This window comes from Bidens hawaiensis, unplaced genomic scaffold, assembly GCF_021521415.1.
Source record: "Bidens hawaiensis isolate Kalapana, Puna unplaced genomic scaffold, B.hawaiensis_p1.1 tig00080151_1, whole genome shotgun sequence".
Classification (NCBI taxonomy): domain Eukaryota; kingdom Viridiplantae; phylum Streptophyta; class Magnoliopsida; order Asterales; family Asteraceae; genus Bidens; species Bidens hawaiensis.
In genome coordinates, this window is record NW_027503654.1 from 14,427 (window position 1) to 27,626 (window position 13,200).

A 13,200-nucleotide genomic window follows, 5' to 3' on the forward strand; every position below is an offset into this window, starting at 1 on the left:
TTGATTATTTAAGAAAAAAATCAACATTTATTTCATCCTACTCTCTTGAGAATGCGTTTTATACGCATACTTGGGGAGTTGAGGGGAAATGCTGTCGATTTTTCTTAAATAGTCAACTTGTTAAAATGTATACATGCGAGATATAATTTTCAAAAAGAGGGTTAGGATCCGCCGCCTTAGTGAACCAATTTACACCATATACATATATTTATTTGTTATTTTCTTTTTTAGATGGATCGTAAAGACTAGATGTATGGCCTTCCAACTACTAACAAAACATATATAAATGGCGTTCAAGATTTTCTTAAGGTTGCCAAAGATAATCAAGTAAAAGTTGGAGATGAAATGATTTGGTGTCCTTGTAAGGATTGTCAAAATTACAAAAGATTTGATAATATCAATGAAATAGAGTTTCATTTGATGACTCGTGGTTTTAAGCCTAGATACACTTGTTGGTCAATGCATGGTGAGTCACTTGGTGATCGTGGCACGTCGTCAAAAAATTTAGAGAATGACGATAAACATAATTCAATAAATGACACCAACAACAATTTAAACGACATGTTTAACAATTTAGAACTGATGCTGGTGATGATGAACTAGACAAACTAAAACATCTTTTTGATGATTCAGAAAAACCATTATATTCATGTTGTTTGAAACTTTATTTGTCTTTTCAGGAGGTGTGAATTGTTTATGCACTTTGATGCGTCTATGAAAATAGTCATTGCTGAAGGACGGGTATATCCTACTTCAGGGGATAGTATCGTACAGTACATTCTCATAAACGAGGGTTGTTTGATTGTAAAAGCTGATACTATCACACCACAGTATGTGGGTTTCCCGGTCCCCAATCAGGCATGCACCAATAAAATTAGTGTAATGAGTCACACCCTTGGTAAATGTGTTCAGTGGCCTATAAATGCATTAAAGGTATTTCTGGTTGATCAATAGTTGTATATATTTTCTTGTATTATTATTATTATTATTATTTAATGTATATTACTTGTTTAATTGTAGATAAAAGACGCTGAGTCACCCAACCAATCAGCGAATGACTCGAGGCACAATGTTGACGTTTCACCTTATATACCATCTTCACCCCAAGACGACCAATATAGAAAAATTGATTATTCGTATGATCCTACTGTTGATAATAATGAATTTGTCGATACTCTGGTAATAAATCACTTCTTTTTAGTCATATTCCGGTTTCGGGTTAATCGGATCGGGTTAGTCGGGTCAACCCGATTAGGTTTTGGGTTAATCGGACCGGGTTAATAGGGTCAACCAGATAAGCTTACGGATTAGTTGGGTCAACCCGAACAAGTTTCGGGTTAGTTGGGCTCCGGTTAATCCATGAGTAATATATACATATCTACATGTGAGTAATATATACATATATATTGTCAAATGCTTAATAACTTTTTTCATTAATTCAAGTTGGAAGAAAACATCATATATCAAGTCTTAATGGACTGGACATGTCGTTCGGACAGCGAACTGAACGTTGGACATGTCCGGTTAAGGGTTTCCATTATATGGTAGTGTCAGGATTTTATGAGAACCGGTTCCTGTGGGTCCGGATTTTATGAGAACCGGAAACATGGCTTGTACCCGCGGTCGGATCCAGAACCAGGTTTTATGACCAATTCACAAATGGAAAAACGAACGTGTTCTGGTAGGCCTAATCCTTAAACATGCTCTAAGAATCTGTCAATTCTAAATCATGTTGATACTACAGTACATATATGATATGTTGTTAGATATTGTTCTGGTTTTATGGTTTTCTTTTTTTTTTTTCTTATAAATTTTCTTTTATTGTAGTACATATATGATATGTAGTCGGGTTAGATGGGTCCGGGTTACTTTATAGTTCGGGTTAGTTGGGCATGTATAATGTTTTTGTAATTTGGTTATTTTTCAATAACTTAATAATAATTGGTTTTATGGTTTTCTTTTTTTTTCTTATAAATTTTCTTTTATTAATATAAGTTAACTAATAAATAACAAGCGAGCCGAACCATAGCTTGAAACGAGTCGGGCTCTCATAAGCTAATTAACCGAGCTCGTTTACAACCCCATATGTGTGTGTGTGTGTGAGTTTAGATTATAACAAATTGTTTGTTGTTTTAGTGGACCGATTTGGAAGATGATCATGTTAAACCGCTTCCAAAAAAAAGTTAAGCTTGAACAACCACAAGTGAAGAAAATCGTTCAAACTGATGAAAAAAGGCAGGCCAAAGAAATAGATAAAGCTTTGAAGGTAATTAAAAGCCTATCGAAAAGGATTAAAACTTTGGTTGACCGATTACATCGTTATGTTGTATGGGAATCTGATCCAGTAGGGTTTTCTACACCTGAGGGCATGTTTTCCACGGTAACATCAAATTGGCTTGAGTATGAGGCCATATTAAAAGTATTCGCAAAAGGGTGGCTTGATATCACCCTCGTAAATTGGTTTGAAATGTAAGTTTTTTTGGTACAATTTACCAGTTTTATAGATTATTGACTTTAATAATTTGATAATGTTTATTTTTCTTAATTTAAGGTATTTTTACCAGGAGTCTATTCATTTAGGTAGGCCTTGCGGTTTTCTAAGCGCAGACTTTATTACCGCACGTTTGTGCCAGCTTGAACCCATAAAAGTTAAACGTCACATTATCGATGTATTAAGTCTTCATAAAGATAAAGAATATTTGCTTGCTCCCCATTTGGCAGAGTAATACATATTTTATTGTTACGTCTTTTAATTAATTTTTATATAGCTTATGACTACATTTTTATATAATTATTCTATAACTTTATGTTTTGTATGGGTCATTGGATCTTGTTTATAATTTCCCCCAAACGTAAAGAAGTATTTATGTAACATTCGTTACTTTTTAAACCCGAAAACTCGACCCATTTTAAATTTTTGGTTTTGTTTCTATTTAAATTTATATATTATTATAATATTATTAATTAATCTCAATTTTCATTAATGTATTTTATGTGATCATTTCTATGTAATTATACATTTCACCACCCTTGTAGTATTACATACTCATTTAAAACATTCATAATCAAGATCAAATATTTATGTACATGTCACATGCAATTTACTGGAATTATTATATAACTACAACTACTACTTTTATTATTTATAATTATTATTATTAATTTTATTATTATCATCATCTTTTCATATGTTACTTAACTAATAAAAACTAATGAATGTTTTAATTCAATAAAATTTATTAGAATAGTTAAAACTTTTGAATACCATATTAAACCATTTTTAATTTGTGTTTTAATTATATTAAATATGATTAATTTTCATAATTTCCTTAAGACATAACAACTCTATATTTTCAATATAAAAGGAGGACAAATCCTCCATTATTTTCACATCTCAATCCATTCTTTTCTTAAGTTTAAGAGCACTGACAAGTAAGTTGTTACAATTTCAAGCATTTTATAGCTTTCGTTTTGATTTTATCTTGAATGTTCATACTTGTTCATAAGTTGTTCTTCATGATCATGTTACTTTTATCATAAAAATATTATATCTTGGTTTTAAGAATCATTATGATCATGGATATCCACGATAAACACTTTGATTTTTCTAAATCTTGGATCAAGCCTAGTTATTTTTCAAGAACAAACATGAATATATATTTATCTAAATCTTATGATTCGTTGATCATCATAACTTATAAACTTTCTTTTAAATAAGATTATTTATAAAAATTTCTTTTATTTAAAATATTTTACAAAAGATATAACATACTTCATATATTTGAATTAATAATTGAGTAAATTAATTATTGTTTATTTTATTTCAACATAACTACTATTTATAATTTTCTGTAAGAGAATTCATACAAAACATTTAAGTTAATTAATTAGTTATGTTACATGGAAACAAATGTTTAATCATAAATTGTTATTAATATTATTATTTAATCTTATATTAATAAGTTATAATTATTAGTCTACAAATCATTCTTCAACTAATAAACATCAAATGATTTATATAAACTTTATTCATTTTTGTTAAACTCATTAAAAATCCTCAAGTCCCCATTTACCATAAGTTAATTAACTTTATAATTCCGGTAGCTAGTCCTTGATTTTTGTATCTTCTTTATTATTTATAGTTTCGTGAGATCAATTGCTTCGTTTGTTAACTCGCTTTCGGTAATTATTTCAAGTTGTCTCCAATATCAAAGGTGAGTTTCTCACACCCCCTTTTTACTCTTTTTAACCATTTTGGGGGTAGCGTATATATCCTATCAAAAGTTTAATTTATTTATTAATTATCTACAAACTACAATTCGCATCATGTGTAACACCCCGACCAAAGGCGGATTATACATCGGGGCGCCACATATTGTTTCATTACTTGTGACACTATTGGGTGTCAATATTTAATAAATACATTCATTCGCGCACGCGCAAAGTAGACAAGATAACACAAATCATCATAAATCAATATATTATAAATCATAATAATAAAACAGCAATAACTTGTCTTGATACATTTTAATCTAGGTCCAAAATAAAGAAAACTTCCTACGTGTCCTCGAACTCCAAAACAGCTACTGCAAACCTGAACATGTGTTAAAATAAACGTCAAACACTTGCGTGTTGGTGAGAAATCAAGTTTAATACAATACATAGATAACAATAAATCTGCGCGCAACATGTGTATGTCTGGTTTTCAACAGGGGTGTAATCTGATCGGGACCAACTCTAAGATTCATAGACTGCCAGTGCTCACAATTGAGCTCACAAACAAGACAAACTGTGCATGTGTAAACAAAAGAGAAAATCATAAACGATAGTTCTCCCGTGTTCATCTAATGGTACCATGAGAACTGCGGAATAGACCGACAAGACGGTTAATGATCCACACATACAAATAAACAGCCAAGTCTACGTCCTCAACACATGGGATACTGCGCGACTAAAGTTCATAAACAGTTTAAGACTCTAAGTTTGTACGAACACATGAACATCCCAAAACTTTAAAATAAAAAGGGATTAGGTACGAGATTACTCACTTGATAAACGATGCGGTGTAAGATAAAGCAAGAACCAACTTTAAACAAGCACAAGTTAACCTATAAATAAGATTATTGTTTTAATGATTTGTTTTAAGTCTTGATTATAAGTTAGCATAATTAATAAGTAAATTATTATATATAATATATATTACCGGAAAAGCAGGGCAGAACAGGATAGAAGACGAAGGCAAAGAGAGAGGAGACGGCAGAGGAAGAACAACGGCAAGGAGCAAGAGAACAGGAGAGTTTAAGTGCTTTGTGTGTGTAGTGTTAGGAAATTAACATTATTATTTATAGGGAAACCCTAGGGAACACAATCCCTAAAAAAGGGGAAAAGATCTCCAAAAAGTAAAAGATTCCAAAAGCAAAAGATATCAAAAGATATGGCAGCTGCAGGGGGCAAAGGAAAAGCTGACAGGTAACAGTAACAGGCATGGGCGGGTCAGATAAAGGTACTGGTCAAGCATGGAAAAAGCAGATCTCAAAAGATAATGTCAGTCACTTTTTCTGCCAACCAATGGGGTTGGTGCGCATGCTGCGCCGAAAGTAACTTTTCAGACATAAAGTAGGTTAGGTCAACAGCACAGAAGATAAGACAACACAAAAGTAAACGGATGGATTAAACAGAAGAAAAGACTCGACATAGCGCGAGAAAGCTCGAGCGTGAAGGCAGACACAGAAGGTCAAGAGTGCGCGAGCGCGAAGGCAGACAGAACCAACCTTAACGCGTCGCGGGAAGAACTACATTTCTAAGCGCGCCGCGGGAAGAACTTCAATTCTAAGCGCGTCGCGAGAAGAACTATATTCCTTAGCGCGTCGCGGGAAGAACGGTATCCACAGCGCGCCGCGGGAAGAACTAAAATCCTTAGCGCGCTGCGGGGACAGTTCGTCTCGCGTATCGCAATAACAGGTGGTCTTCACGCAGGCTTCCTTGTAAGGAGTCTGGCGCGTGGTGCTGCGCAGACAACCTTAGGCGAGAAGGAAAATATATTATTATTATTATAAGTAAAATATAAGTATAAATAAATATTAAATCATAAAAGAAAGAGATCGGATCAGAGAAACGGGTACCTGGGTCGGGTCGGATCGGGTCAGATGTCACATCATGGACTTGTGTGTTTACTTGTTACTTGCTCAATTATTACGTGCATGGATTTATTCGATAAGTATGATCATACGCCCCCCTTTGCACCCATGGATCATTTGTTTCTGGTGGAAAAGGGACTCCGATCTGAGTACGTTGGTGCACAATCCCAACTGGAAAAGACCTTCATTTAATCTTTACACTCATGGACCATTGTTTCTAGTGTAAAGAACCTTTATGTGATTTTCACAAGTTTTCATGGAATTGTATGGTTTTTATATATTATTTTTAACTGTGTGAACTCACCAACTATTCAGTTAGTTGACTTTATTTTATATATATGCTATAGATACTTTCATTAGAGGATGAAATGAAGGGGATACTAGAAGTTAGGTTATCTAGATAATAAACAAGAAGATGTTTGTTTTGTTCCTTTTCCCTTGTGTTTGTTCATTTGAAATAACTTGTGTACTTGATGATTTGGAATGAATTAATGATAATATTGTCACTTAATAGTGTCACATGTGTTTTGGGCAATCTGTACGTCACACTCAGGCGTTTCCGCTTTAGCCGGGGTGTTACAATTTATTTTAGACTCAATAAAAGGCGTAAAGGACCAACAAAATTATCTTCTTCGAACATAATTCGAGAAGCTTTTGGGGAAATATTTACATGGAAAATGGTTCAAGTATGCTTTATATTTTTTCTATTTTTTTTTTAGTTTTTGCTAATTGGTTTTTAGTTAAGTGTATTTTTTTTATTGTAGTGCAAGCAGCAACCAGGCAGTTGGGAATGTGGATATATGGTCATAAAGCATATTTTCGAATTTCTTTATCATTATCATAATCAATTCCCTAACAATGTAAGCATTTTCTAATTATTAATAATAATTTATTTATTACACTATATATATATATATATATTAGGTTAGTTTTGCAGTTTTCTTTAGTTCCCAAGTCGGGTTTGTTATTTCGGCTTGTGTTGGGTTGTTTGGGTTTTATTTTGAAAACAAAACCCGGAGACCTATTTTTTTGTGATATTTTGGTCATTAGTTTGTGTTTTATTGCTTATATGTGTTTGTTAGTTGTAGTCAATGTTGTAAAAGTAGGGCTACAGAGCCGAGTACTCCCCGAGTACTCGCTACAAGGTATGGTGTCGAGTGAAGTTTCTTTAACTCCGCCTAATTATTAAGGAACAATCATATGTGGTCAACTTCAGCCATAATCATATCTATTTGGTCAACTTCGCCTTATTTTGACTTAAAAAATAAAACATAATTCATATTTCTATAATATTAAAACATGAATATCACTTTTTTTTAACTAGTGATTAGCAAATTTTTGAATAATTTAGTATTTAAAATTGTAATCATCTTATCTATATTGATATTCACTTATTTTGTTATAAATAATGATAAACTTTTTATATTTGACATATATATAATAACTAAAACTTAATTTTCTTTATATCTACTATTTCCGAGTACTCCGAGTACACCCAACTCCCCAGTCGGCCGCCTAGGGTCCGCCTAGCGATTTTTGCAACCATGGTTGTAGTATGTACAAAATATTTCATAACCGCAGATTAGGTAAACTTTGGTTACCAAGGTATTTTAGTCCATTGGGATTAGTTACCATATATGTTTTGGTTATTCGGGCTTGGGTTTGTTTGGGTTGGATTCGGTTTTAAAGCTAAACTTAAAAGGAAGGTCATACTTTTTGTTCCGGGTTTTCATTTATGGGTTAGTTTTGGATTAGGTTATTTTTTTGTTAACGTTTGTCGTGTTCGTATATATAAGAGTACTGGTTTTGTTCGGTTATTCTAACTATATTTATTTGGTTTAGATTTGGCATGAATCGGAATTTATTAAGCTCAAGGAGATTGATGATACCATAATGGGAGTAATGCCGCCGCTTTTTGATAGATTGTTTGCGAACATGCCCACTTTAAATTTGATTTGTATGCTTTTCATCGATATCGTTGAATTTTGAAAACTTGTATCCTGTTCGTACTTTTGATCGAATTTTGAAATTTTGTATGCTTTTGGATATATATATATATATATATGTTTGATTTTGATTAATAATGTTCTTTAATTAAATATCCAGATGTTGTGTTTGATAGATTGTTTGCGAACATGCCCACTTTAAATTTGATTTGTATGCTTTTCATCGATATCGTTGAATTTTGAAAACTTGTATCCTGTTCGTACTTTTGATCGAATTTTGAAATTTTGTATGCTTTTGGATATATATATATATATATATATATATATGTTTGATTTTGATTAATAATGTTCTTTAATTAAATATCCAGATGTTGTGTTTTGCTTAATCTGCATGTTTATACATCTTGTGTTTGTAATTTAAGCAGCTAGCTAATTCAGTAAGTTTTAAGCTGCAGATGTTTTGTGTGTTAGAAGCGGCTATATGATTTTTGTATGTTTTGTCTGCTAGAAGGGGTTTATGGTATAAAACCGCTTCAAAGAAATACCTGCTTCAAATACGTGAAAAATGAGAAACCGCTTTAAATGGACGAAATAATTTATTAGAAGTCAGCTCCTTAGAGCTTACATTTAACCGCTTCAAACTGATATGTTTTGTAGTAGTGATTCGGTTCGTATTAGCATATACAAGTCGTATAGACCCTGACGAGTTGGTATCTGCCTAGTTATCGTATCCGTTATCTATTATCTTTCTATTTAAAAATTTTGAACTCTAAACTACAGGCCAGCCCTGAAAATTCACGTACCCTGGCCGAGCTTGTAAAAAAATATACCCTTTAAGCCTTAACGAACTAAATAATGTAAACATTTTTTTAAACAGCGATTAAAGTTATAATAATATACATAACAATTAGCAAAATCATGATATTATAATGAGTTATGACCCACACAGACAATAAGTGTCTGAGTATTATAAAATAGCGAACTTATAAATGTTCGGATATTCTATATATATATATATATATATATATAATATATATAATATCATAATTTTTAAAATTTTAGATGCTCCGGAAACACACGTACCCTGACCGGAGGTCCACATCCCACCCTCAAGCGTCCCCTGCTAAACGAAAAGCGAAAGTCCATTTTCTAAAAAGTTTAGTTCGTCAAATGCATTTCATTACAATAATAATAATAATAGTAATACTAATAATAATCAGGTACAGAAATAGATCCACTTCAAAAGACAGCAACATGTGTCATCACACTTTCAACTCATCACTAAAATTAAACATTAACAAACCAACATCATCATCATTCAAGCCACCGGTGAAGACACCGCCAAAAACCCACCTTCTTCTTCTAAACACAAGTCCTCCGTCTTCCTAACCGCGGCATGCACCACCACAACCGCCACTCCAACCAAAACCGAAACCAATATATTCATCGTGGCACCAGTCAACAACAGCAAAACAATAGTAACAACCGATAACACGGCCATAACCACGCGGTCATCAACCGTGTAGTGAAATATCACCAGCGGCTCGTCACGGAGGAAGTAGAGGAACAGCCATGCAGCAATTAGCACCACGAACACGATCAATGAGATCGGGTGCCATAACAAGCTTAGGAATATAGTTATGAGCACGATGATTACGTAGTTCATTAGGAAGTATTGGAAGTTGATTTTGACACGTGAAATGGCGTCCGCGGATGAATGTGGGAGGTTAAATGAGTGTAGATCGAACATTTGTTTCCATGGCCTTCGTTCGCCCAGGCCGGTTCTTATGCGTTCGGTTGCACGGGACAGGAATTCGACTTTTGAGGCACCGCCTCCATCGTCGGAGGATGTTGGAATGGTGCCATATGTCGACATAGGTTACGAGTTAATTAGAGTATTGATGAGAGGAAGATGTTTAAAGGAGGCGAAGAGGAAAGGCAGGACTATATTCTCACTATATAAATGAGGGTGGGTTCAAGCTTTAAGGAGATATATATTATTTTTTTTAGGAAAAATGGGTCTATAATTGTTAAATATATAAAGTGTAAACGAGTTGAACTTGAGCTTGACCCGTTTAGTTTAAGAGAGAGCTAAAGCCTGATTTGTTTTGACTTCAATTTCGAAAACTCAAGTTTAGTTTGTGAGTGCGTTTTGAAGCTCTAGCCCGTTGTTGACTAGCTAGTTTAGTATTAGTTATTTGTATATTTTTATCATAGTTTATGTTAGATTAATTATGATGTAAAATAAAATTTATATAAATAATTATAGGTTTGTTTGAGTTTGTTCTAGAGCTAATTTGTTAAAAGATCGAGCTTGAGTACATGCTAAGGCTCCACCACGTTTTAGCTCATATTGATTCGAGTTCTTGACAAGCTAGTTTCAAGTATTTTAGGAGCGGTATGGGTAGTCAACTCCGCTGATTATTATGATTTGTATAAATAAATGGTCATTGTAAATTTGTATAAAAATTAGGCTAAATGTTTTTGTTTATGTCAAATTATTATGTAATATCATTGAAGTTTTTAAAAGACTGAGGTTTACAAGTTAAAAAGGGTTTACGGCATAACTTGTTATCTGTTGTCTTGATGTAAACATTATATTTTGTTAATTTTATTGACCACTAGTTGCAATAAATTAATATAAAAGAGCTTTGGCCGATCAGTATTGGCATCCCTCTCTATCATAAGGGGTGAGGATTAGATCCAAAAAGTAAGGTATTAGATAGATTTAATAGATATAGTTTAAGAGCCCTTGAAAAACATATCAAAATAATTTTCAACTAATATATCTCTTAAAACATATTACTGTATCTATATATACATGTTCATGTGTTTATGTAATTGCCTAATTTCATTAGTAATACACTAATACTTGTGCCTATACGTTCGCACGTTGATAGTATCTTTGCGTCTAATTGAATTAGGCATATTTGTGCGTATACATTCACACTTATTTAAAGACCTTATTCTCTACACGATGTCTTAATTGTTTGCTATACGTTTTAAAAAAATGAGAAATATATATATTCTTATTGGCATGCATCTAACGTAACGATATATTTGAATACCAACACGATTTTGATTAAGGATATACATCATCTTTTGTGGTCACACTAATGAACTTTTCTTATATTTTAGTTGAGATTTTTGTATTCCAAATAGATGTCACTAATTTAGGATATGTTTGGATTACGTTATTCTGCTGGCTTAGCTTTGTTGGCTTAAACTAATAGGTTTAGATTAGGTTATTCCCTACCTTTTATAAGTTTTTTATTTCACCGAGCATTTTGTTGTGGGTTTAAGTTTATTTATGGCTCCCTTACCAAAATTATTGTTTTACCCTCTTTTAACCTATAAATCTCTTCACCAAGTCAAATCATCCGAACCAAATCTATGATCTCGCTCCCATTGGTGTCCTTCCATCGTTCAATGGTAAGTTATTGATCAATGTTCTTGACCAAACTTACTTATCTCATCGATTTTCTATGTTAACCTATTCTATAATTTGTTTTCCTTAACTTTGGTCATTTGATATAAGGTTGTGCAACATTTTGTATTTTGTGTTTGCATGTGATCAAGGTTTGTGCGAGTCAATCTTTTCTCATATAAACTATAACGTTTGAATATGTTCTTTTTGATCATTTTATCAAGACTAGGAGTCATGTATATACTTTTACTTTCATATTTTTTTCTTCTCATCAAAAGTGACAAAATTTTGTAACACAAGACATATAACGTTTGTATATGTTCTTTTTGATCATTTTATCGTGACTAAGAGTCAAGTATATACTTTTACTTTCATATAAACTTTTTTCTCATCTAAAGTGACAAAATTTTGTGACGCAAGACACTATATTGTGTACGTATTGTCAGTGGCGGACATACCTTATGTCGAGCCGTAGCCTCCGTTACGGCTCAAATTTTTACGGGTAGTGTAAAAAGAATTTTGGTCGATTTTCGTGTTTCGTTACGGCTGGAAAAAAAATAACGTTCCGGCTAAGATTTTAAGCCCAAATAATATATGTTTTAAACTCAATCAAAAGATAAAGCCCAAACAAAAAAAACCCATTAACCCAGCCCAACCAACCCATTAACCCACCTTTCACAAAAAAAAAATAGGAAAATGATTAAATCAAGAGGTTTCCCTTGCACGAGCTGGAGACACGCGAAGGGGTTCTCATCATAGAACAATCACAAGTTTGTTAAAATTATTCCCGGAAGTTGATGAGGTGCTTCAATTTATTAAATTAGATGGAGATAGTGTGCAACAAAGATAAAATGCGAAAGGTTTTCTATCCTATTTTAAGACTCTTGAATTTGTGTTTTATATACACTTGTTGGACGAAATATTAGGTCTCACAAATGTTTTATCAAAACATCTTCAAAAAAAAGTCAAGATTTGTTGGAAGCGTCTAAGTTGATAAGCGGGACAAATCGAGCATTGAATAATCTAAGACAAACAGGATTTGACAAGATGTTGGCAAAAGTTACATCTTTTTGTGAAAAAAACAAGATTAAAATGTTAGATATGAAGGAAAGTTATGGTAATCAAAGAAACCGGAAGTATGTCATTACTAATCGACATCATTTTGAGGTTGAGGTTTTTAATACGGTCTTGGATATGCAAATTCAAGAACTTGGAAATAGATTTAGTGAGGTCTCAACTACTTTGTTAGAAAAATATGTCGGGTTTAAATCCTTGTGATTCGTTTTCCAAGTTTGACATATCTAAGATAGTGACTTTTTCAGAGATGTATCCAAATGATTTTACTAACGAAGAAAGATGGTGTATTTCAGGTTATCTTACGACCTTTAATTACACTTTAAAGGAAGATGATAAATTTGCAAAACTCGGTGGAATGAGTGATCTTGCTCGTGTAATGGTGGAAACCGGAAAACACACAACTTTTCCTTTGGTTTATCGGATATTGAAGCTAGCATTGGTTTTACCGGTTGCAACTGCAACCGTTGAAAGATGTTTCTCTAAAATGAAGCTTATCAAGACGGATTTGCGCAATCGAATGGGTAATGAGTATTTGAACAATGCTTTAGTTTGTTCGGTCGAAAGAGAAACATTTGATAAAGTAAATGAAGAAGATGTAATGGCTCGGTTTCAG

At 32.9% G+C, this 13,200-nt stretch overlaps 1 pseudogene; it reads right to left on the reverse strand.

Moving 5' to 3' along the window:
• Positions 1–9,267: 9,267 nt before the first annotated feature.
• Positions 9,268–10,052, reverse strand: LOC143607186 (PRA1 family protein F3 pseudogene; annotated as a pseudogene).
• Positions 10,053–13,200: the final 3,148 nt, after the last annotated feature.